Source organism: Toxorhynchites rutilus, chromosome 1, assembly GCF_029784135.1.
Source record: "Toxorhynchites rutilus septentrionalis strain SRP chromosome 1, ASM2978413v1, whole genome shotgun sequence".
Lineage (NCBI taxonomy): Eukaryota > Metazoa > Arthropoda > Insecta > Diptera > Culicidae > Toxorhynchites > Toxorhynchites rutilus.
The window spans coordinates 26,751,541-26,774,407 of record NC_073744.1 but is presented as its reverse complement, the minus strand read 5'-3'; the positions used below and the strand labels follow the sequence as shown (position 1 = coordinate 26,774,407).

Here is a 22,867-nt window from a genome sequence, read left to right as displayed (position 1 = left end):
GAACTTCCCAAGAGAGCACTCATAGCCATAGAATAATCAAACATCACCGGGCTATAAAGTTAATACAGACAATGTTCCGGACAACGCGACAACGAAAAAGAAAATGCTATTTTTATTTATAATATATTATTGTAGTCATAGATTTATTTGACTCAGGCTCACATTTATGTAGATCTTAACTATTTGGACTAGTGTTTAAAAATGATACATGATGGCACTTTATCTTCTTCTGCATAATGGTATTTTTATGTACATTTTTGAACAGAATGTGGTTCCGGGTTCTATCAACGTTATCTCATCTAACTCGTTTAAAAGATACTAGTTCATACAGGAAACGTTTATTTTCAGGGCCTGCATTTGATGTATCAAAAGAGAAAAAATACAGATTTTGAACAATGAAAAAACTCAATTTAAATGCAATTACTACACACAATCACAGTCCTATGTCAAGATCCCGTCCGTGCCTCTAGGCTCAGACCCATCAACTTTTTTTTTATTAATACCTTCAAACATTCACGTTTTCTTGCTCCAATCGGGTCCAACCGCAGAACTGTTCATTGATTGATCTTCTAATCGATCCCGTTGAATTTACCTTTTACTATTACTATAATTCCTAGTATGCCTAACAAAACTTATCATTATAATATCAAATTATTTTCAGACACAATTCTCGTTCAAGATTTTCCAACCATTTGCAAATAACGTTACATGGAATAAATGTTTTATACAGAAAACATGATGGATTAAATACAGCCCTAAATCGGACAATTTTTTCCTCGAGTTCTGCTCTTATCAACACATTCGGCGATACTTTTTTATTCGTATAGATAGAAGAAGATATAGGAGTGCGTTTCATCACATTAAAATCCATTTTTAGTTTCGAACAAAGATCAATTTCGCTCAAGGTCTAACCGAGCCAACACATCCCGCACGGGTACTTTGGGTTTTTCTCCTCGGGCCCGAATTCGATCTGGCTACAAGATACATCTCGCACGACCAAACAACATGCTCGATATAGTGATAACTTTTACCACAAACACAGAGACAAGATTTATACGAAATATCAGCGCGTCTAACGAACAGTGATTGGACATGAGTCGGGAGAAGGTCTCGACTCAAGTCCAGACTTTTGAACCACGGTTTGAGGCTAGCCTTAGGGATAATTGAGTGGAGCCAGCGGCCCAATTCATCTTCATTCCATTTGCGTTGCCAGTTAGCGATGGTACTTTTTCGGACAAAAGAGTAAAATTCATTGAATGCGATTTGACGCTGATAAATGTCGCTTTCAATTGCACCCACCTTTGCTAATGAGTCAGCCCTTCCATTACCCGGACCCAGACAAAGGTGATGACATAACTGCGTCTGGATAAAGCACTCAAAATTTCTCGAATTTTCTCAAGGAAGTACGGCGAGTACTTTTCCGGCCTCACTGAACGGATAGCTTCGACAGAGCTAAGACTATTCGTTATAACGTAATAGTGTTCAACAGGTCGTGAGGCGAAGCTGTCCAGCGCCCAGTGAATAGCTGCCAATTCGGCAATATACACTGAGCAAGGATACTGAAGACTGTGGGAGGTGCTAAAAAATTCGTTGAACACTCCAAATCCTGTGGACTCGGAGCCATCAGTAAAGTACTTACTATTTATACGTTAAATACGTTAAATACGTTTGAAAATTCTCAATGGTTCCACTTTTCCGGAAAGCTTTAACTGCATTCGATTTTTCTACATGAAGTTGGAACACTGGCTATCACACCATGGATTGGGACTGGTGGAACCTGGGATGGGTTTCGTTTGAGCGCGAACTGCGTTGTCATAAATCGAACGAGAAAGGAATTTATACTCCTCCAATGCAGGTAAACCATCTCTGGAATTGATGGTTGAAGCAATCGGGTCCACATATTGTTTCCAGTCAATGTGCCTCGTGAGGTCATATGTCATGTTTATAGATTCAGAAGAACTCAACCTACTGGTGATAGAAATTGTGATTAGCAAGTGATCACTACCGTTGGGGTTCTGGATTACATTCCACTTGCAATCTAACGATAGTGAATTCGAGCAAAGCGAAAGGTCAAGAGCACTTGGGTTAGCAGGAGTTTTCGGTACACGTTTTGTTTCCCCAGTGTTCAAAACGGTCATATTGAAGCTGGTACAAAGATCATACATCAACAATGAACGGTTGTCGTCGTACTGTTCCCCCCAGGCGGTTCCGTAAGAGTTGAAGTCTCCCACGATCAACCGTGGCTCAGGAAAAAGTGAGCAAATGTTGGCAAGTTGCTTCCGGCTAACTGTCACTCTCGGAGGCAAATACAAACTGACAATGAAGAGGTCCTTGCCTCTGATGGCAAGCAACAACTTTGATCCCTCCAATAGCTGGAAGGTCAATTCGAAAAAATGAGTGGCACTTATTGATCCCCAACTGCATCCCTCCGTATCTGTCATCACGGTCCAAGCGTATAATATTAAAATCGTGGAAAGAGAGACCATCTCGCGAAGAAAGCCAAGTTTCGGACAGAGCAAATACATCACAATTGAAGTTATGAATTAAAAATTTGAATGTATCCTATTTAGGGATAAGACTACGACAATTCCACTGTAAAATAGTGATATCTCCGACCTCTCCATCTAAATTAGACTTCAAGAGAGATGATCATTGCAAGAAGGGGCCATGCTTGCATCAATTGCTGCAAAATTGTCTTTAATACTGGAAACATTGAGATGGTTCTGATGGAGTCGATTGGGAAGTTGAACTGGACGCGAAAACAGGCACAGTTGGGGTTTTAGATGTCATCTCGAGTGCTAGGTCGTTCGAAGGTGAACTATTACCTCGGAAGCCAGGAGGAACCTGATTTTGCTTGTCCGCTGCACTCGATATTTTAGGCTAGTTAACATGAGGTATCACCGATGGGACTTGTTGTTGAACTTTGGGAGTGGATACATTTTTGCGCCGGGCATTCCCTTTGAAAATAAACGATGTGCCCTTGTTAGCAGTTTCCACTTCCAATTTGTCAACTGGCAGTGAAGCAAAGACATTGTTTTTTGGTAATGGTTGCATTTGTTGCAAGTCATGGGCTTTGGCACGAAGAGTCGCACCGGTAGCCTCAATTTGTCTACCATGACGTTGTCCGGGAGAGCGAAACCTGCAAAAGTGACTCGAAACGAACCAGACGGCGTGAATTTTTTTTTCCTCTTCTTGGGTGACTTTACCGAGTTGGCGACAGTCCAAGATTTTGACTTCCGCCGAAGGGAGTTTCATCAACTTGCCAACTCCTTCACTTCTAATTTTTTCGCACATCAGACCCGTTTCAGTTGTCACCCTCTCCGATTTCTTTGTCATGGGAGGAAATCCATACGCGAGATTCGAGGATGAAGTGCTTATCAGCAACAATCTTGTTTGCGTCCTTCCGGTCAGACACGACAACTCGCATTTTGTTCGATCTAACCTTACAAATTTCCGTTACGGAGATATATCTGGTCAGATCTGTCATGATCTGAATGACCCTCAGGGCTATACCATTAGGTTTGGGCCGGAAGAAAACAACCCATGGGCCAGTTCCAGGAGCATTTTCTGGATAGACCCTGATACGTGGAGCGGATACAACAGGGGAGGAATGTGAGGACGAGGGTTGAGAGGAAACCGAGACATCAGTGGGAGGAATTAACGATAATAGGGTGGGAGTATTCGAGGGTTGAGGGGAGAGGTTTTCAATTTTTTTGGAAGGAGTTTGGTAGGGTGGACTGATTCATTCCCGGAAGAAGTATCTTCTGTTGCAGTAACACGTTTTAAATTTTTTCCTGATCTTTTATTTCATATCGTTTTCAGTATCGGAGATCTCCATCTCAGGAGCTTTCATTCATTTTTATTCATTTTTATTTTTAAAGTTATCGTTTTCTTAAAATTATTTTTAATTGCATCTATACCGATTTATTTGGACGTTTCAGTTTTGTATTTTCTAATCTAACTCGCCGCCTCTTCGAGGGATTGGGAGAAATGTCAAATCCAATAATTTTCGATCAGGATATGTTGCACTGAAAGATTGTAGTGACAAATGAACTCATTGGTCATTTGTTCTATCGTCAGGGAAAATAATTACACCTTTGAACAGATAGAATCTTAGGCTGATCGGCAGTTTGATGCTTATTGAGTTATCTTATTTTCCCAAACCAATTTGATTGTAAAAATTTCTCGTTCGACCCACACGACGTTGTGGAATTGACCAGAGAAATCCGACAGCAAGTCATCCCGAAGATGAGAAAGTTCTCTGTAATTCTGTCCCCGCAGCGGAAGTTTTGGGAACAATTTTCTTAATTAAATTGTGCGCTCGCGGGGCTGAATGTCGACCCCACGGAACAGCAGAAGGCACGGGAATACATGAAATAACAGCTCCTCTAGGTCTTCTGAAATAATCATTCCAAATCGATAACGCACAATTTGGAAAGCCCACTGGCAAATCCATCCTCTGCCTGGGCTGTGGGACTTTGTGAAGACACGCTTCCGCGCGTCCGCATTATCGGCCGGGTCTGACACGTGTTTTTCTTCCCAAAGTCCCACAGCCATTTGTGTGGACAACGCTCTTACGTGATGGCTGTATTCAGGGATGCGGATGCTGCTGTTATGTTGATAAAATTATGTCGACTTTAGCAGAAGGACAGCTTTTCCTCTCGTCACGTTGCAATTGGGGGACTCCGCAGAGTGACAGCTCGCTTACCCTCGTCTTTGTTCCGTGTGACACAAAAACGAAGATATTGTCACACAACTTTCGCAACTGACAGCGCAAATCTGGCACGAGGTTCTCCCCGCGAATCGTTAAGTAGGTATTCAAAATGCATGGGATGATGCGAACCCAGGTATACACTGTATCCGGCCTGGATGAAAGCTACTTAATGGTAACGGATCCGGGCAAGCCTCCGAGTGTGCCGTGCAGCGGGGATACAGCGTGAAGGCCTCGAGAATTTTCAATTTCCTGCAAAAGTGGCGTGTGCCGCATTAGCAGGGCTAACGCCGCGGATTCGACGAGATTTATATGTACGCATGCTTTCATCTGCAATCTCCATCTTCTCCGCTGGTGTTCAGGACGCGCAAAGAGCACGAATCATAAAGTATCATGTAGCATTAGTTTAGCTCGTTCTCATTCGTTCGACTCATCATCATATTGGCTTTGACGGCGCTAAGGTGTCGACATTTATCACGTCACATTGCCGATAGATTTTGTTTACTCAGAAGCGCGCTATGGAGAAAATACATCCTGCCTGTCTTTGTTTTGTTATACCGTAGAAGCTAAAAAGCTTCCTTCCCCTGCTGCTGCTGGTGTCTGACATGTATGTATTCATCAGATCAAGTCAAACGAGCGATGTCATCGTGTAGGTTACGCTCCGTGTGCTATATATCGCTTGATTTATGTGGAAATCGACAGTAAGCCCCCTATATTTTTCTGTTGGCAGTTCCGCATGTTTTCCGAGTCCCCTTAGTGGGCGGTGGGCTTATGAAGCCACATAGATTTTTTTTGCCTGTTTACTTCCTCTCTCATTAATTCAGGCTAAAATTCAACAAAATTCATGTCATGCAGCCGGTTATAATTGAGAGAGTGCTGCGGAAGAAGGACATTTTTTGATTGGCTGTTGATGGAGAATGATTTCAAGAGAAGATTGTTTAGCGCTGCCGTAAGGATGGATGGCTGTCATCCTGTCCTTCATTATGCAAATCTAGCCTTTTTCTGTTGCTAATGAATATCACATCATGGCTCGGAATAATCAATTCATCAATTTATTTTGTCATTGATTTTTTTTTTCTTTTCAGAGGGAACTTTTCGATCTCATGCATGTTCGAGTATAAGCATCGACTTCAAATGAAATTATTTGTCACATTCTTGTGAATTGCATTCTATTCCCATATAGCTGGATCTGGAAATTAACACCCAGAATCTATAATTTGGCGTTAAATTTCAATCTGATAGTTGTGATTTTCAAATCTGGAATTTTGATCTGAAAACTGGAGAAGAAACATGTTCGCGATGCATACTCAGAAGGATATATAATAGATAGATAATTAGTAGGAAAGGTGCGACATAAGGCCAGCTTGTGTACTGTTCTTGTGAGGGCAATCATGAATCTTGAATCAACCCTCTTCAGCTGATTCTATAACACCACATAAAACATCGGCGCTTTTCAGAGCCTCTGTGGCCTTGCTTCGTTTTGTTCTTTTCTTTTTAGATGGTTCTCATAGAGAAAATTCGCCGTCTCTACGTATTATTACTTGCGTAGTTTTTATAAGCACTTAGTTGAGATTCCTATTCCAAAGCGCGTTTACTATATTCGGAATGGCAAATTTGAGAATACCCGTTACCAGAACGGGTATTGAACTCGAAACCCACGGAATGAAATATGTGACGCTAGCCACTCGGCCACGGGAGCTATGATGTTGGTCTTAATATTAAATAAATAGGTCAAAAAAGTCCATGCATTCTGAAATATTATCCAAAGGGATGAACAAGCGAATTGGATAAAACAATTTGGTGGTTCTACGTCAACAATGCGGCCATTTCCTGGATGCCATTCTCTCTCTCTCTCTCTTCTATTTCTTTATTGAATCGTCGAAACTTTGCATTTTGGATAAATAAAAGCCAGCTTAAACTGTTTATGATCCTGAAAACGTTTTGTCAACATTTTTAACCAATTTCAAATCAACAACACATTGGCATTACTCTTTGGTTTTGTACATTTTTGACCGACATACGAATACTACTATTACTTAAAGTAGCTTTGAAAAAAATTGATTCAAAGTGATTTAAAAAACATTTCAATGGAGGATTCGACACATAAGACAATCCCCGGCCGACAGATGGCATCGATGTTTTTTTGAAATTATTTTATGATTTATTTCGGTATTTCTGATGTTCATATCGAAGAGCCGGGCTAGGGGAGCATGTGGAAAGTGGCCAAAAAATTACCAAAAATATGGAAAATTTTGTATAAGGTAACAAATAACAGAATTATGTAATTTTTTTAATCCCTATAATGTTTTTTTTAATATTGAGAACCAGTACTGTTCTAATTTTTAATTGAAATGTGTACTTTTGTTATATTTGTGTTTTTTAGTTAATTTTTAGATTTCAAATTTTTTCCATTGATTTTTGACGTGGGACTACGTCTAACCGGAATATATGGGGGGTAAAATGAAAACATAAACACTGAACCTGCAGGAAAAAATGCAAGATTTCGAATGCTTATAACTCGAACATTTTCTACTGGATCAGAAAGATGTTTGCATCAATTGATAGGGAATATTTCTACGCATCTATCGCAATTAATAAAATGTAATTTTTCATTAGATAAATAATTGAATAACTGTAAAATGTTAAGCGTTATCTAAACGCCCTAACTGCCTCGTTTTGATTGGTCCGATTTACGGTTTCCCCAACACAGACTTCAAAACCAAGCAGCGTTGGGGAAATCGGAATTGAAAATACATGAAAGTAGGGGGACTTTTGTTCTCTCCGAAATATGTTCCCTAACACAGACTTCAAAACCAAGCAGCATTGGCGAAATCGACATTGCAAATACATGAAAGTAGGGGCAGCTTTTGTTCCCACCGAAATGCGTTTCCCTAACGCAGACTTCAAGTCCAAGGAGCGTGGGAAAGTTAGCATTGCAAATACATGCAATTCGGGGGCATTTTTGTTCCGACTGAAATGTGTTTCCCTACCACAGACTTCAAATCCATGGAGCGAGGGAAAATTGGCATTGCTAATACATGCAAGTCGAGGGCAATTTGTTCCGACTAAAATATGTTTCCCCAACACAGGCTTCAGAAACAAGGTGTCCAGGGAAATTGGTATTGCAAATTCATGCAGGTCGGGAGTATTTTTGTTCTGACTGAAATCTGATTACCTATAAAGACTTCTAAACCAAGGTGTCTGGGGAAATCGCCATTGCAAATACATGCAAACTGCAATCAATACATACAAATGGTTACTAAGCTAAGATAGTCCCACGTCAACCTTGCGGTTATATCATAGATATAACCCACCCATTTTTTTTTCAGAATTTTTAGAACATGCACAATAAACAATAAATATTATTTTTTGGCATTTCAAAATTTAATTTCTGAATTTTTAAACCTGATGAAACCATGATTCTTATTTAATTGTGCTCATATGTCATTGAAAAATCACAATTTATAGAGCATTGCACGATACAGCAAAATATGTTTTTTTTAATAGTTCATATATTTTCCAACAACTTCGATAATCATCATTTTTTAATCAGACATCTGGTTTTTAGTAACGATGATTTTTTTGAAGAAAGATCAATGATTTTGAATACGCCCTTCTAATAAATCAGTCGTAATTTCAATTGGTCATATGATTATGAAAATTGTGATTTTGAGTAGCTCTCACCATGAGTACCAAGTTTCAAAAAAAAAAAAAAAAAAAGGAGAGGGTCGGAGGTAGGAGGTAGGAGGGCAACAGCACCAGTGGCTATGTGGATCGATTTTTAATTTTTTTTGTATTTTTTGATTTTTCGATCATTTGATTTTTTGATATTTAGATATTTTGATTTTTGGATTTTGCAATTCTTCGATTTTTTTTATACGAATCTACGTTTTTTTTTTCTTATTTTGATTTTATGTTTTGTTTTAAATATGATTATTTTTGGATTTTTGGATTTTTAAATTTTTGGATTTTTAGATTTTTCGATTTTTGGATTTTTAAATTTTTGGATTTTTAGATTTTTCGATTGTTGGATTTTTAGATTTTTAGATTTTTGGATTTTTGGATTTTTGGATTTTTGAATTTTTGAATTTTTGGATTTTTGGATTTTTGGATTTTTGGATTTTTGGATTTTTGGATTTTTGGATTTTTGGATTTTTGGATTTTTGGATTTTTGGATTTTTGGATTTTTGGATTTTTGGATTGTTGGATTGTTGGATGGTTGGATTGTTGGATTGTTGGATTGTTGGATTTTTGGATTTTTAGATTTTTGGATTTTTGGATTTTTGGATTTTTGGATTTTTGGATTTTTGGATTTTTGGATTTTTGGATTTTTGGATTTTTGGATTTTTGGATTTTTGGATTTTTGGATTTTTGAATTTTTGGATTTTTGGATTTTTAGATTTTTGGATTTTTGGATTTTTGGATTTTTGGATTTTTGGATTTTTGGATTTTTGGATTTTTGGATTTTTGGATTTTTGGATTTTTGGATTTTTGGATTTTTGGATTTTTGGATTTTTGGATTTTTGGATTTTTGGATTTTTGGATTGTTGGATTGTTGGATTGTTGGATTGTTGGATTGTTGGATTTTTGGATTTTTGGATTTTTGGATTTTTGGATTTTTGGATTTTTGGATTTTTGGATTTTTGGAATTTGGGATTTTTGGATTTTTGGATTTTTGGATTTTTGGAGTTTTGGAGTTTTGGAATTTTTGATTTTTGGATTTTTGGATTTTTGGATTTTTGGATTTTTGGATTTTTGGATTTTTGGATTGTTGGATGGTTGGATTGTTGGATTGTTGGATTGTTGGATTTTTGGATTTTTAGATTTTTGGATTTTTGGATTTTTGGATTTTTGGATTCTTGGATTTTTGGATTTTTGGATTTTTGGATTTTTGGATTTTTGGATTTTTGGATTTTTGGATTTTTGAATTTTTGGATTTTTGGATTTTTAGATTTTTGGATTTTTGGATTTTTGGATTTTTGGATTTTTGGATTTTTGGATTTTTGGATTTTTGGATTTTTGGATTTTTGGATTTTTGGATTTTTGGATTTTTGGATTTTTGGATTTTTGGATTTTTGGATTTTTGGATTTTTGGATTTTTGGATTTTTGGATTTTTGGATTTTTGGATTTTTGGATTTTTGGATTTTTGGATTTTTGGATTTTTGGATTGTTGGATTGTTGGATTGTTGGATTGTTGGATTTTTAGATTTTTGGATTTTTGGATTTTTGGATTTTTGGATTTTTGGATTTTTGGATTTTTGGATTTTTGGATTTTTGGATTTTTGGATTTTTGGATTTTTGGATTTTTGGATTTTTGGAGTTTTGGAATTTTTGATTTTTGGATTTTTGGATTTTTGTTTTTTTTTATGTTTTATTTTTCGATTTTTCGAATTTTGTTTTTGGAATTATGATTTTTGATTAATGGATAAAAAATCTTATCAAAAACTTTTTTTTGCGTTTTGCAATTTCGTATTTTAAATTTTAAGTTCGTATGTATTTGTTATAAGCTTTTCCTTGCTCAAAGTTGTTAAAGGTACGAGGTACAAAAACAATATTCCATATGTTTCGTATTTTGATATCCTGTTTCTTTTGAGATCCAGTGCCGCTCTTAATATTTTTTTTTGAAATACCAGAATATTTAACACAACGTGATTAATAAATTTTTGAACTAACAAATATAAAAAAACACGTACGAGTAAATTTAAAATAAAACTAAGAGCAGTATTGGGTCTTAGAAAAACACTTTGGAAACGAACAATGTGTTAATTTTGAGACCCAATGTTGTTGTTAGAAAAACTTTTTCCCTGTAAAGGTGCCTATATTTCAATGTATGAGAATTCAAAAAAATGCGTTTTTGAGAAAAATAAGTTTAAATTTTCAAAACATTTTTTTTCAGCGAAATTAAAAAAAGCTTACGAAAATTTAAACAATTTCCTACATATAAAAGACTCAAAATTTTTTAGGTATGATATTTTTTGAGTTATAATTTTTTGTAAAAAATGAAGAAACATTTTATGACCCTTTTAAAAAAGTAGTATAATTCTTTCTTGAATGTTTTAAGTATGAAAAGTTCCTTAAAAGACCCATTTGTTAACGCTTACAACGTTTCACTGATATATCAGATGGTGCTGCTAACGATCAGCCGAGTTGGCATGAAATTCGTCTATATTTAAATATCATTTATTTGGAGCAGCACTGAGTCTTAAAACATAGAAAAAATATTTCAGAATTTTGAAATACCAAAAAATATGAAATATTGTTTTCGTACCTCGCAATACTTTTACGATTCTTATAAAACTGCACGTATAAAATAATATGTGTAAACAGATTTAAACAAAATGAGAGCATTGCTGGGTTCCAAAATTTAAAAAAAATGAAATGGCGAAAAAACTTATAGAATTTTTTTATCTGAAAATCGAATAATTCAGAATTTGCAAAAAAAAAATCACTGCGAACACATGGTTTTAAAAAAACAGTAACCATGATTAGAATCATGAAATGGATTAATTGCAATAACCCACTCCATCTGAACCTCCCAAATCTACTACTCTACACACAAACTACCGTTGTCAGAAAGCATTTCATTTCCGGCAGAAAAGATGTCTTTTCGTGTCCTGAGGCGTCTGTATGTCTCAAAAGCTTTAAAATGTTTGTATGTATGGGAGCAGACATCTCTTTATTTCTTCATCTCTTTTGGGATAGCACCAAAAAAAAAGTCCAAATGATGTCAACGGGGATCGAACCAAGGCCGGCTAGAATGGAAGGCTGTTTTACACGACCACGCTATCCACATAGCTACTGGTGCTGTTGCGTAAATATGTGATAATATTACACCTCATTATATCATGAAGTTGGAGAGTGTTTTCTAAGAGTAAAAAGGAGATCATAAAGGAGATTTATATCCATCTCGGTATGGGCCGTGTATTTGGGAAACTAAAGGGTGTGTCACATCAAATTGCATCACGGAAAAAACGCTGTAGAAATTTAATTTTTAGGAATTATATCTTCAGCTTTCGCTTATAATCAGATAAGAGTGTATAGATCACGTTGGCCATGCTTCACTGTCAATTTTTCGTAAATTTGGAAAAATGTCGTCGAACGAAAAAGAGCGTCGTGAATTAATCCTGTGCACTCATTTCGAGAATCCGGAGTTGTCACATCGGGACATTGGTAAGATGCTAGGAATCGTCCAATCCACGGTCAGCAGAGTACTAAAACGATACTTCGAGAACCTAACTATCGACCGGAAGGTGAAGAACGGCAAAAATGGATGCTCCGACAATGAAAAAGATACACTATAATACAGAAAAAAAAAAAAAAAAAAAAGTTCGGTCCGGGATGTCGCCAATAAGCTGAATTTGTCAAGTTCATTCGTCCAGCGGACCAAGCAGCGGGAGGGCCTGCGTACATACAAGGTTCAGAAGGCTCCTAACCGCGACGAAAGGCAAAACATGGTGGGGAAGACGCGAGCCCGGAAGCTGTACACCGAAATGCTGACGAAGCCGCATTGCCTGGTAATGGACGACGAAACCTACGTCAAAGCGGACTTTCGTCAGCTGCCGGGCCTGTTGTTCTTTTCCGCAGAGGACAAATTCAGCGTTCCGGAGGAGATTCGCAAGCAGAAACTATCCAAGTTTGCCAAAAAGTACATGGTGTGGCAAGCGATCTGCTCTTGCGGAAAGCGGAGCGCCCCCTTCGTGATGACCGGCACGGTAAACGGTTACCTCAAGGAGTGCCTACAGAAGCGCTTACTACCACTATTGAAGCAGCACGAGGGCCCGGCCATCTTCTGGCCGGATCTCGCTTCGTGCCACTATTCAAAGGACGTGTTGGAGTGGTACGAAGCCAACGGGGTCACCTTCGTGCCAAAGGAAATGAACCCGCCCAACGCGCCGGAGCTTCGCCCAATAGAGAAATATTGGGCGATTATGAAGCAGGCCCTCCGGAAGAACCCAAAAGTTGTCAAATCGGAGGCGGACTTCAAGAGAAAATGGATTTCTGTTAAAAAAAAAAACTACAACCTGACGTTGTACAGAACCTTATGGACGGGGTAAAGAGGAAGGTGCGAGCATACGGGCTTGGGCTCGAAGTATGAATAAAAAGAAAATGCCAAAAGTTGTTTAATAGTTTTTATTTTACTGTCTAAAATTTTCAAAAGGATCGGTCTACTGGACGAATTTCTACAGCGTTTTTTCCGTGATGCAATTTGATGTGACACACCCTTTATACGATAAGCTTTCATATGCTTTCATTTCAATGTGTCTATTGTTTTCACTCGCTCATATTGGCTCATATTGGATCTAGCATATATATTATACGAATGAGAGTAGCGCATTTTTTGTTATTTTTGAGCTCATTTAGGGTAATAAATCGGGATGACAAAACATGTGCTAAAATTAATTTTGGGTGTAGCTCATGAACCCATGACCTAAATGGTTACATCACCTGCGAGCAACAGGATTCATCGTTCCACCTACTCCAGACTTGAACTTATTTCGGCCGACACTCGACTCTCCGGAAACACAGGAAAAACAGGAAGCACGGGAGCTCTTGATTAGCACTCCCAAATCCGTCGACAAGAACAACAACAACAACGGCAGATCCGACAGATCTCGTTAAATTTATCTCCCGCCGCACTCGGCAGGGGCCAACGTAATTGTCTGTCAAAAGACAAATATAATTTGCTGTCTGTTTAATGAGATACTCCTGCTGCTGCTGGTGCTGGTTGTGTCACTTCTGGCCGACAAATCCGTACGACGAAAGGCGCAAAGCACACACGTGAAACACAACACAGCTCACTGTCCTTGTCGTTACCCCGTGGGTTTCTCCGCAATTCCCAAGCGGGGTTCAAAGGGGTTGGGATTTTTTGGGGTCTTTCATGTGTATGTATACAAGATTAGAAGCGATATACCTACGGTACACGAGGAGTTTGCGTTGTGCCGAAAGTAACAACAAGCGGCGACGAGACAGAGAGACGATAAGAAGCAATGTGACATCACACGGACGCGACCCGGGTATGTGTGCTGTATGTGTGCAGCATAAGCACGAGGCACGGAGAGATAGGAATGGAAATAAATGACAGTCGCTGACTTTCGAGACATAAACGCTTGTTATCCTAACCCAAAACAAGGAACTCGCAAGGCCCATGTTGTAATGGGTGACAGCTTTAACATGATTTTTCGCCTGCTCGGAAGAGTTTTGCCGCCGACACTGGCCGGGGGCCACTTAGCAGATATGGCTCTGCTACAATTTATGGTCGTTGTTACTTCTAATGATAGTGAAAGGGGTGGTGGTGGTCTCCGAAGCCACACGACCCTCCCACCCTCTCGACTGTTGCAAGTGTCGTGTGTCATAGCGTGTGATGACACTTTTTTTCTACTCGGATTTAAACCGACCGATCCGATGAATCCTCCAATTACGATGGGTGATTTGTTATCTGATGGCAGCAGCAATAACGAGCCACCGCTGGACTATATTTTTTGGGGCTGAGTTATGAAAAATCTTCGATACGTGCTTCCCCCGAAACCATAAGAGCGGGACGACGGGAAATGATAGAGGCGGTTTCTCAAACGACGGATAGAAACAAACAACAACCAATATAACGAAGTGGGCACGTAAATCGTATCAACGGAAAACTGCTTTTCGCAACGGGTTTTTGTTTTTTCGTGGCCAAAATGGGCCAGGGATTACGGGTAATGAAGGGAACAACAAAATGCCAGCAAAGGGATATCCGCCATAGTTTCGCTGTCATTTGAGTTATGATGTGGTTTTTGGCTCGGTTTTCGCAAGGAATCCTAATTTTACTAATGGAGGCAAAAGGAAGCAGCAGCACATAAATTACCTCTTTGTGCTGCCATTCGTTGGCTTTTTTCCGGTTTTTTTTGTTTCTCATTTGTAATTTCTATTTTGTGGGTTATTTATCGAAAAGGGGTTCTCTCGCAATTGCTTCTCTTGCCAATCTCGAATGGAATCGAACAAATTCGGGTGTGGAAATTCCAATTTGTTGTGGGTTCACCATGAATTGGGTTCGGCGGAAGGGACGAAGTCAATTGGATTCACTTCTATCGGCGGATAAAACCAAGATTTCGAATGATCCCAGGGGGTGAACGACAGTAATTGTATCACCATTTGCTGGGTCTATTTTTTTTGCCTACATAACAAGTTTCGGGTCTACTTGTGTATCGAAATTGAAAATAAATTCCACTGTACTATATAGCTTTATTCCCATCGAAAGTTAACTGTCGATACAGCAGAAATCTCTCGCTTCTTCATGGTGAACAAGCGTTTACTGGTTTATAGGGGATAATACGAATTAGCAAATCAGATTACAACAGTTTATCCATAATGTGACTATACGATCCAATGCTGCACGTTCGCTCATGCTCAGACAACCATTCAAGATGAAGCGCACCACTGTCCTGTTGGTATTAACTTCTCATCCCCATCGGGGATTCGACTGTTACACTCTCTGATGATTCGACATACTGGTAAATAAATCATCGGAACGATGCGTTCTAGATCTAGACACTTAATGGCTGGAACATCGCATGGTAATTGTTGACTCGTGCTCTCGATGAATATTTATCAGTCGGTATTGTTACGTATCTTAGATATGAATGACAAAGAAGAACACAACACATCACGAACGAGCGATGTTTCTTGATGGAACCGTCTCATGAGTTATGCAAGCGCTTCTCATGTTTACTAATCTATCGCCGTCTTTCAATCATTTAGCGTCTCGCTAATGTATCAATATAACACTCAGTTCACGAATGAGAGAAGCTACAATTTCCAATCCCACACCACAGAACCGGATCTGCCCTCCCACATTCAGGAACTGGTTGGTGAATCGAGGCAACTAATTCCATTCCAACCAAATGGAATTTGTTCGAATGTAGCATTAAACCACTTCAAACGTGATACAACGTGATACACGGTACTCCAACGCAATATTAAAATAACAAACGAACAAGAGCAATATTGTTTTGAATGAATATTGCTTCGTTTTTTGTTTTCCAGCGGAACGGCTTTGATGCTTTTGTACCATGCATTGAATGAAATATGCCGCTTTTGCTTCGAATCATCCGCTTAAAACTAGGGCTTGAGTGCCATATTCCTAAACTCATTCAAAGTTTGATATTCGGATTACAAATGCAGCATCCCAAATCCATGTTTCAGTTCTAGATTCCAGCTTCCTAATTCTTGATTTTAAAAATCATACGCGAATTCCAATTTTAATATATTTTTTTCGAAGCTCACCTTCAAGATATATGATTTTATTTCCAGATTCCCAGAGAAATGTGTTATGATTCAATGTATAGATATTAGTATCGCATGTAACATGTCTGATTCCATTATTCGGATTCCGGCTCCGAAGACAGATTCCAAAATTTAAGATCAAATTTTCGAATTTTTGAATTTTAAAATTTTCGAATTTTCAAATTTTTGAATTTCCTTTTTCGAACTTTCAAAACTTTGGAATTATCGAATTTTCGAGTTCGAAAATTTATAAATTAAAATTTTAGAATTTTCAGATTTTGGGATTTCGGAATTTAAGGATTTAGGAAATTTGAAATTTCCGAATTAAGGAATTTAGATATTTTAGAATTTTAGAAATTTGGAATTTTGGAACTTAGGAATTTTAGTATTTTGGAATTTTGGAATTTTGGAATTTTTGGAATTTTGGAATTTCGGAATGTTGGAATTTTCGTTTTATTGCATTTTTGATTTTTTGTTTCTTTGATCCCTTGATTTCTTGATCTTTCAATTTTTCTTCAAATTTTGATTTTTCAGTTTTTTGATTCATGTGTTTTTTTTAATTCTGAACAAAACATGTATGAATAGTCCATATAATTACCAACAAGTCACCCATACATTGAAAGAAGGGCAGGAAAAAAGTTTACTAACTCGTAACATTTTGATGAGCTATAGATTTAAGCGAGTCTCCATACAAAAATGCCATATACAGGCATACCTTTTTTTTGTGGGGGATAGGGACCGCACAAAAAAATTGCATGGGAAAAAATCGTACTTAACTTCACCAGTAGCTTTAAAAATAGTGTTCGCGACACAATTTAAAAAAAAAAATTGTTATGCGATGGAAAGAGACTCCATAAAAAAAGTTTCCTTAAGAAAATATCCCAAATCCTGATTCCATTCGTGATCAACATTCGATTTCCCTTTTTTACTATAATAAACGGCCTACTCACTTGTGCTGATCATAAAATCAACACTTCGTTCCTTTCAATAAACTCCTATTGACACCATAAAACCAACAAAACAAAACATGAGAATGGGAATTATCTGACACAGTTCTAAGTAGAGCGATGAAATACATATCAAAGATAGAAAACATAAAATAAGTGACCGAAGACTTCATTTTTTTTCAAATACCGCAAAAAAAATTCGCCGGGGATTTTTGATGGCTTTTTGTTGGCGATGGCACAATGTTATTCATAATTTTAATTTTTTTATTGTTTTTAGTGTTAATTTTTTTTTCAAATTTTTGTGTATTTTTTATGAAAGTATTGACTACATCTCCCTACATTCCCTACATTTCATTCTTTGGTCAAAAAATAGTAAAAAAAAGTAAATTTTAAAATTTTAAAATTTTTAAATTTTTTGATTTTTATTTTTCAATAATTTTTTGATTTTGCAATTTTTGAAATTAATTTTTTTTTAATTTTTCTATTTTTCAATTCTTAAAAAAATAAATTCAAAATATTCAATTTTGCTCTTTTGTTGTGTTTTCGCCACTTTCCCCATTTTTTCCTTTGTTTATTTTTTCCATTTTGTCCCATTTTCTTTCATTTTATTCCATTTTCCCCATTTTTCCAGGAAAAAAATCCTTTTTTTCCATATTTCCCTCCTTTTCTATTGTTATGTATTTTATGTAACTTTTTCTTTTTCCCCATTTTGTTCCATGTTTTCCAACATTCCTTTTTTTTTCTCATTCGTTTTCCATTTTCTCCATTTATTTTTTTTTCAATTTTTTCATTTGTTTCCATTGCTTTTAATTTTTTTTCCAATTTTTCTTGCTTTTTCCCGTATATTTACCGTTTCTAGTGTTATTCATTTTTTCCAGTTTGTTTCACTTTTCCTCCTTTTTTCCTTGGTTTTTAAATTTTATACATTTTTTCATTTTTCTTTTCTCATATATTTTTTTTTAAATTTAGCTTCCGTTTCTCAGAGGAGAAGACTCGCGATAGCATCAACACTTGAATTTTCTAGTGATAGCTTCATTAATAGCAAGACTCGGAGTATCAGATGACAATTGTGGCATGATACATCGGATCATTTCAAAAGCCAGTTTTGAGATTCGGATTCTATATTCACATAGAATTTTAATAAACAAATAAATTAACACGTTGAGCGTCGGAATGTTCATGTTGCGCTATTTATTCAGCCAGAATAAAGTGCGCAATACCAGTGTCGGTCCCAGCTCCCGAAGATATTTATTGTCTAAAAAGGAAATACTCTGAAGTCGCTTTTTACGCGGTTTTATTTCACACAGCTTTTTTAGGCGGTTTTTGGAATTTACGCGGTTTATTTTTACGCGGATTTCGGAATTTACGCGGTTTTTTTTTACGCAGATTTCGAAATTTGCGCGGTTTTTTTACGCAGTACGTATCAACTTATTGATGTGACTATTCACGAAATAAGTTTGTATTGTATCACTAAATAGTAGCTGAGAAACAAAAGGAGACACAGATATCATGATGGCAACATACAAAAAATCAGTTAACCAATTGTTAGAATATGGACTGCATTTTTAATTAATAATTCACTGTTTGTTAGATTTTTATCCGGATTTTGAAATCCACCCGGTTTATTTTTACGCGGATTTTGGAATTTACGCGGTTTCCTTTACGCGGTTTTTGTTTACGCGGCACGTATATCCCGCGTAAAAAGCGACTCTAGTGTAGTGAAAAATTCCAATAGAAATTAGTCAAATTTCGTAACACATCCGAAAACAAAGCCTTATTTTTTTGTAACTGTCAGTCCCAGTGAGCAACGCTCTGCTAACAAAAAGCTCAATGTCGATGTTTAGGGCGGTGCTCAACGTGTTAAGAAAAATTCCAACAGGATTCATCCTTTGAAAGCAATCCCAGAGAGGAAAGTGATAGAGAGTGAGAAGTGACACGAGAAGAAATGGAACAGCTGCTGACCAACGTGCCAAGATGATACACACAGAGCACGAGAGGTGTGTATCTAAAAAATCTGGAATCTTGGAAATTTAGAACCATGAAATCTTAGAGTCTTGGAATTTAGGAATCTTGGAGTCTTGGAATCTTGGAATATAGGTATCTTCCGAGAATTTTGGAATCTTCCAAGATTACAAAATCTAAGAATTTAAAATGTGGAATCTTGGAATCTTGGAATTTTAGAGTCTTAGAATGTTCTGAGAGCTATGGAATATAGGAATCTTCCATGTATTTGGGATCTTGCAATCGTGGAATCTTCCAAGAGTCTTGGAGTCGAGGAATCTTGAAGTCTTGAATTCTTCCAAAAGTTTTGGAATTTTTGGAATCTCTGAATTTAAGAATTGTCCATGAATTTCGGAATCCTGGATCTAGGAATCTTGAAATCTTCCAGGAGTCACGAAATCTACGAATCTTGGAATCTAAGAATATTCCAAGAGTCCTGGGATCTAGGAATCTTCCAATAATTTTGGATTCATGCAATTTTGGAACCTTCCAAGAGTAGGAATCTAGAAATCTTGGAGTCTAGGAATTTTTCAAGAGTCTTGGAATGCTGGAATTTTGGAATCTGGAAGCCTTGGCAGCAAATAAATTTGAAATTTTGGAATCTTCCAATAATCTTAGAATCTTTTACAGGAACCCTGATTCAGATCGCGAACATGATCACACTCTAAATTATAAATTATTGAATCGAAATTTCACATTTCTATTATATGATTTCATATTTGGCACACGGATTCAAGATAGACATATATTTATTACTTTAGATTGTAGATCAAATTGCAAGTTCTAGATTCTAGATTTAGAATAAAGATTAAGATTCGAGCTGATTCACGAGCTCAAACTCCACATTACGATGTCACATCTCGATCATCGATTGTCGGATTTAAATTTCAAATTGTATAGTTAGCTTGTTCCTGAGAAGAAATTCTACCGTAAACAGATACACATTTGTGCAAAAAGCAGTTGGGAGATAAAAGCAGGCTTTCCGAAGGGAATGGGGTTTGTTTGCTTCAGAGGGAACATTCCCGCGTCTTTCCGTCATCGCGCAGTGCAAATGAAAAATAAACATCATTTAACTAGATTAAGCATGCCGCCGTTGAAAGGAATTCTCAATCTAATTTCTTCTACGCCGCGTCTTGCGTAGATACTGGTGATGATACACACATTGTATGCGTCTATAATTCACGCTCCCGACAAAGTGTCGCACTAAATTCAATTTGCGCCCGCAAAGGCGGCCTGCCTGTTGTTGTTCCGCCGGGAGCGAGTATGTAGCACATGAAGGATTGTGCTTCGTGAATTGGGGCTTCACCAACAGCCAGGTTCTCCCAAATGCGGCGGGTTCTGCCTCGATTCAGATTATTCGTCAGATGAATGCGATAATTTGCTTGATTGATTAGCACCCGCCGAAAGTATACAGTACGGATCATATTGTGTGTATTACATGTAGATTTTATTTCGGAGTGGCTTCAAATTGATCTTCTTCAAAATGTCATTCGAGGGAAATTTGCGTAGCAGTTGTTTGCGCGCTATCCTGGCTGAGGATTTATGTCGGGTTTTAATCCCACGGATTACAGAGAAATTAATTAATGTTCTCTCAATACAAACAAGTCATAAATCTAAATTAAACTTTTTACCCATTTTTTTAGCTTCAAAACTAAAGGGCAATTACGTTAATGCACCGCTTGGAAACCTACTCCAGCCGAGGGCCACTATCTTCTCTTCGGAGGAGCAACGTACAATCGAGCCAATCAACAAACCGCAGAAAATTGCTTGTTTGTCACACAAATACGGGCCCTCGCGGCATGTAACAATTTTTATTCCTTGTTCCCATATTTTATTCCGTACAAATAATCTTCGACGAAGGCGAAACTAGTGAGCTCGAGAGAGAAAAAAAACACACTCATAAATTACACTTTCCAACCATATTCCGTGCGCGCACCCTTTCCATTTATCAGATTAGAACCCTTCACTCGTCATCTGTGCCACACGTGCTGCACCGGTCCCGGGTAAACGAGGATGATGAGGGGAAATATGCATGCGAAATTCGCTTGAGGTGAATCCTTACTCGAGATCGTCAGCCCATCGCAGTCTCGCGCAAAAAAATAGATACATTCTCCCGATAATCCTGCATGTGACACACACACTGTCTGCATACGCCACGGCACTGCAATGGATCTATGGAGAAACAGCCCGAAAGCCTTCAAACGAATGTATATCACAACAGGTACCACCACCTTCATGTACTCATGCATTTCTGCCATTTTGAGAAAACACATTTTTGCTCGAAAACATCCGAAACATGTGAGCTCTTCTATTGCAATCCATCCGCCTCATCCCCAGCTTCCGGTGGTGGGGTGTGTGAGATTACCAACGGTGTGAAAGAGGAAACGCGGCTTATTATTTGATAGGGTTGCCACGGATACCACCAGCCTTCCCCAAACTCCGTCCAAAGAACACTCCAACGATGATAAGATTCTTCCCGCTTCTTGTCTCACCTGGCAAAATAGTTGTACTAGTGATGGTAGTAGTTTCTTTCTATGACTCGTGTAAATATTTAATTCAACTTTATCTTCTCGGGGCCTCGTCCGTGTTACACGATGGAGCGGCACCTCCTAGAGATGTACCACTTTTCCCCGAAAGGTGCTAATCACTCACTCAAATCCGCGACGAGATGTAGGATACCGGGGCTCTAATGTTTCTGGGAACAGAATTGTAACTGGGTCCCGCTCCCGACTCCGGAGCGGCAAGTGTACATCCCTCGCCACGGTTCAGTGCACTACTACTGGAGGAGTGAAGCAGCAGTGAAGTGCACTCCAGACAAACAAACATCCGGGAGCCTGTGGGTGTGCTTCGGAGGCATTGAAAAGAGGACCGCCGCTATCGCGATGATACGGATCGTGAACTTCAGCATCCGCCGCCGGCAGTGAAGTCGTCGTCAGCAGGTAGCTTCCAGCAACTGGCGGAATAATTAGAAGCAACGTGGCAGCAGTGTGTAAACAGGCAGTAAATTATATACTATACGCTCGCTGATAAGATCTGCATTTAATGACATTGCCTTTCGGCCGGGTCATGATGTGGAGGAGACTTCCTGAACAGAACGGATTACTTTAAATTTTGTACCGGTAATGACGAGGTAAATACCAATCTTCTAGTAATTACTTCGCAGCCTTGCGGTTGCTTGTTTGTGTATGTATAAGACATGACGCCTGTTTCGGGCGAAAAGTGTGTGAATATAAAGTGACTCTTCAAACAAAATTGTCAACAGAACATACATCTCATACCCATATTTGCTTGATTAGTTTTTGAGTTATGCAGAAATTAATGCTTTCTTTTGTATGGCAGCTTCTCCTTTGAGAGTGAGGTAGGAAGGGGGGGGGGGGATGCGGGATTGGAGGAGTGTCGAACCTCCATAGAAACTTTATCAATCCCTAAAACCTCTATATGTCAAGTTTTATTCCATTTGCTTGATTAGTTCTCGAGTTATTCATTGGACTCAAGAGTGTGGTAACGGATCCACGTTTAATCCATTGTTACAAAACGCCGAAAGAAGTCCACTCGATTACGCTTCAGCAACGCCAAACCGGCTGTTGAATCATCAACGCGCCGCTGGTTTTGGTCGACGGTCAGCAATCGCGGCACCCATCGCACGGATAGCTTTTTCATGTACAAAACGTGGTATAAAATGTGCCCCACTCGTTCTTTTGAAATGCCTACGGCGTCAGCTAACTCGCGTAACTTCACTTTACGATTGTTCAAAACGAGTCGTTGCACTTGTTTTACGATTTCTGGATTCGTAGGCTCTTTCGGCCTTCCAGAGCGAGGTGCATCTGCGGTGCTTGTACGGCCCATTTCAAATTAACGAAACCACCAATAAACTGTTGTTCTCGAAGGAGTAGAAGTGGAATAACATTTCGTCAACCACTGCACCACTGCATTGAGTTTTCCAATAAA

At 38.2% G+C, this 22,867-nt stretch overlaps 1 protein-coding gene across 4 annotated transcripts in view; it reads right to left on the bottom strand.

Moving 5' to 3' along the window:
• The window catches only part of LOC129775066 (leucine-rich repeat-containing protein 24), a 420,822-nt gene that overhangs the window by 23,432 nt on the left and 374,523 nt on the right, over positions 1 to 22,867 (bottom strand). The window contains exon 1 of one of the 4 annotated variants that reach the window (XM_055779741.1): positions 21,412 to 21,522. The exons of the other annotated variants lie outside the window; for them this stretch is intronic. The gene's annotated coding sequence lies outside the window, so the exon portion shown is untranslated. Of the gene's footprint in view, positions 1 to 21,411; positions 21,523 to 22,867 lie in introns of those variants that run through there. 4 annotated transcript variants of the gene reach the window in all.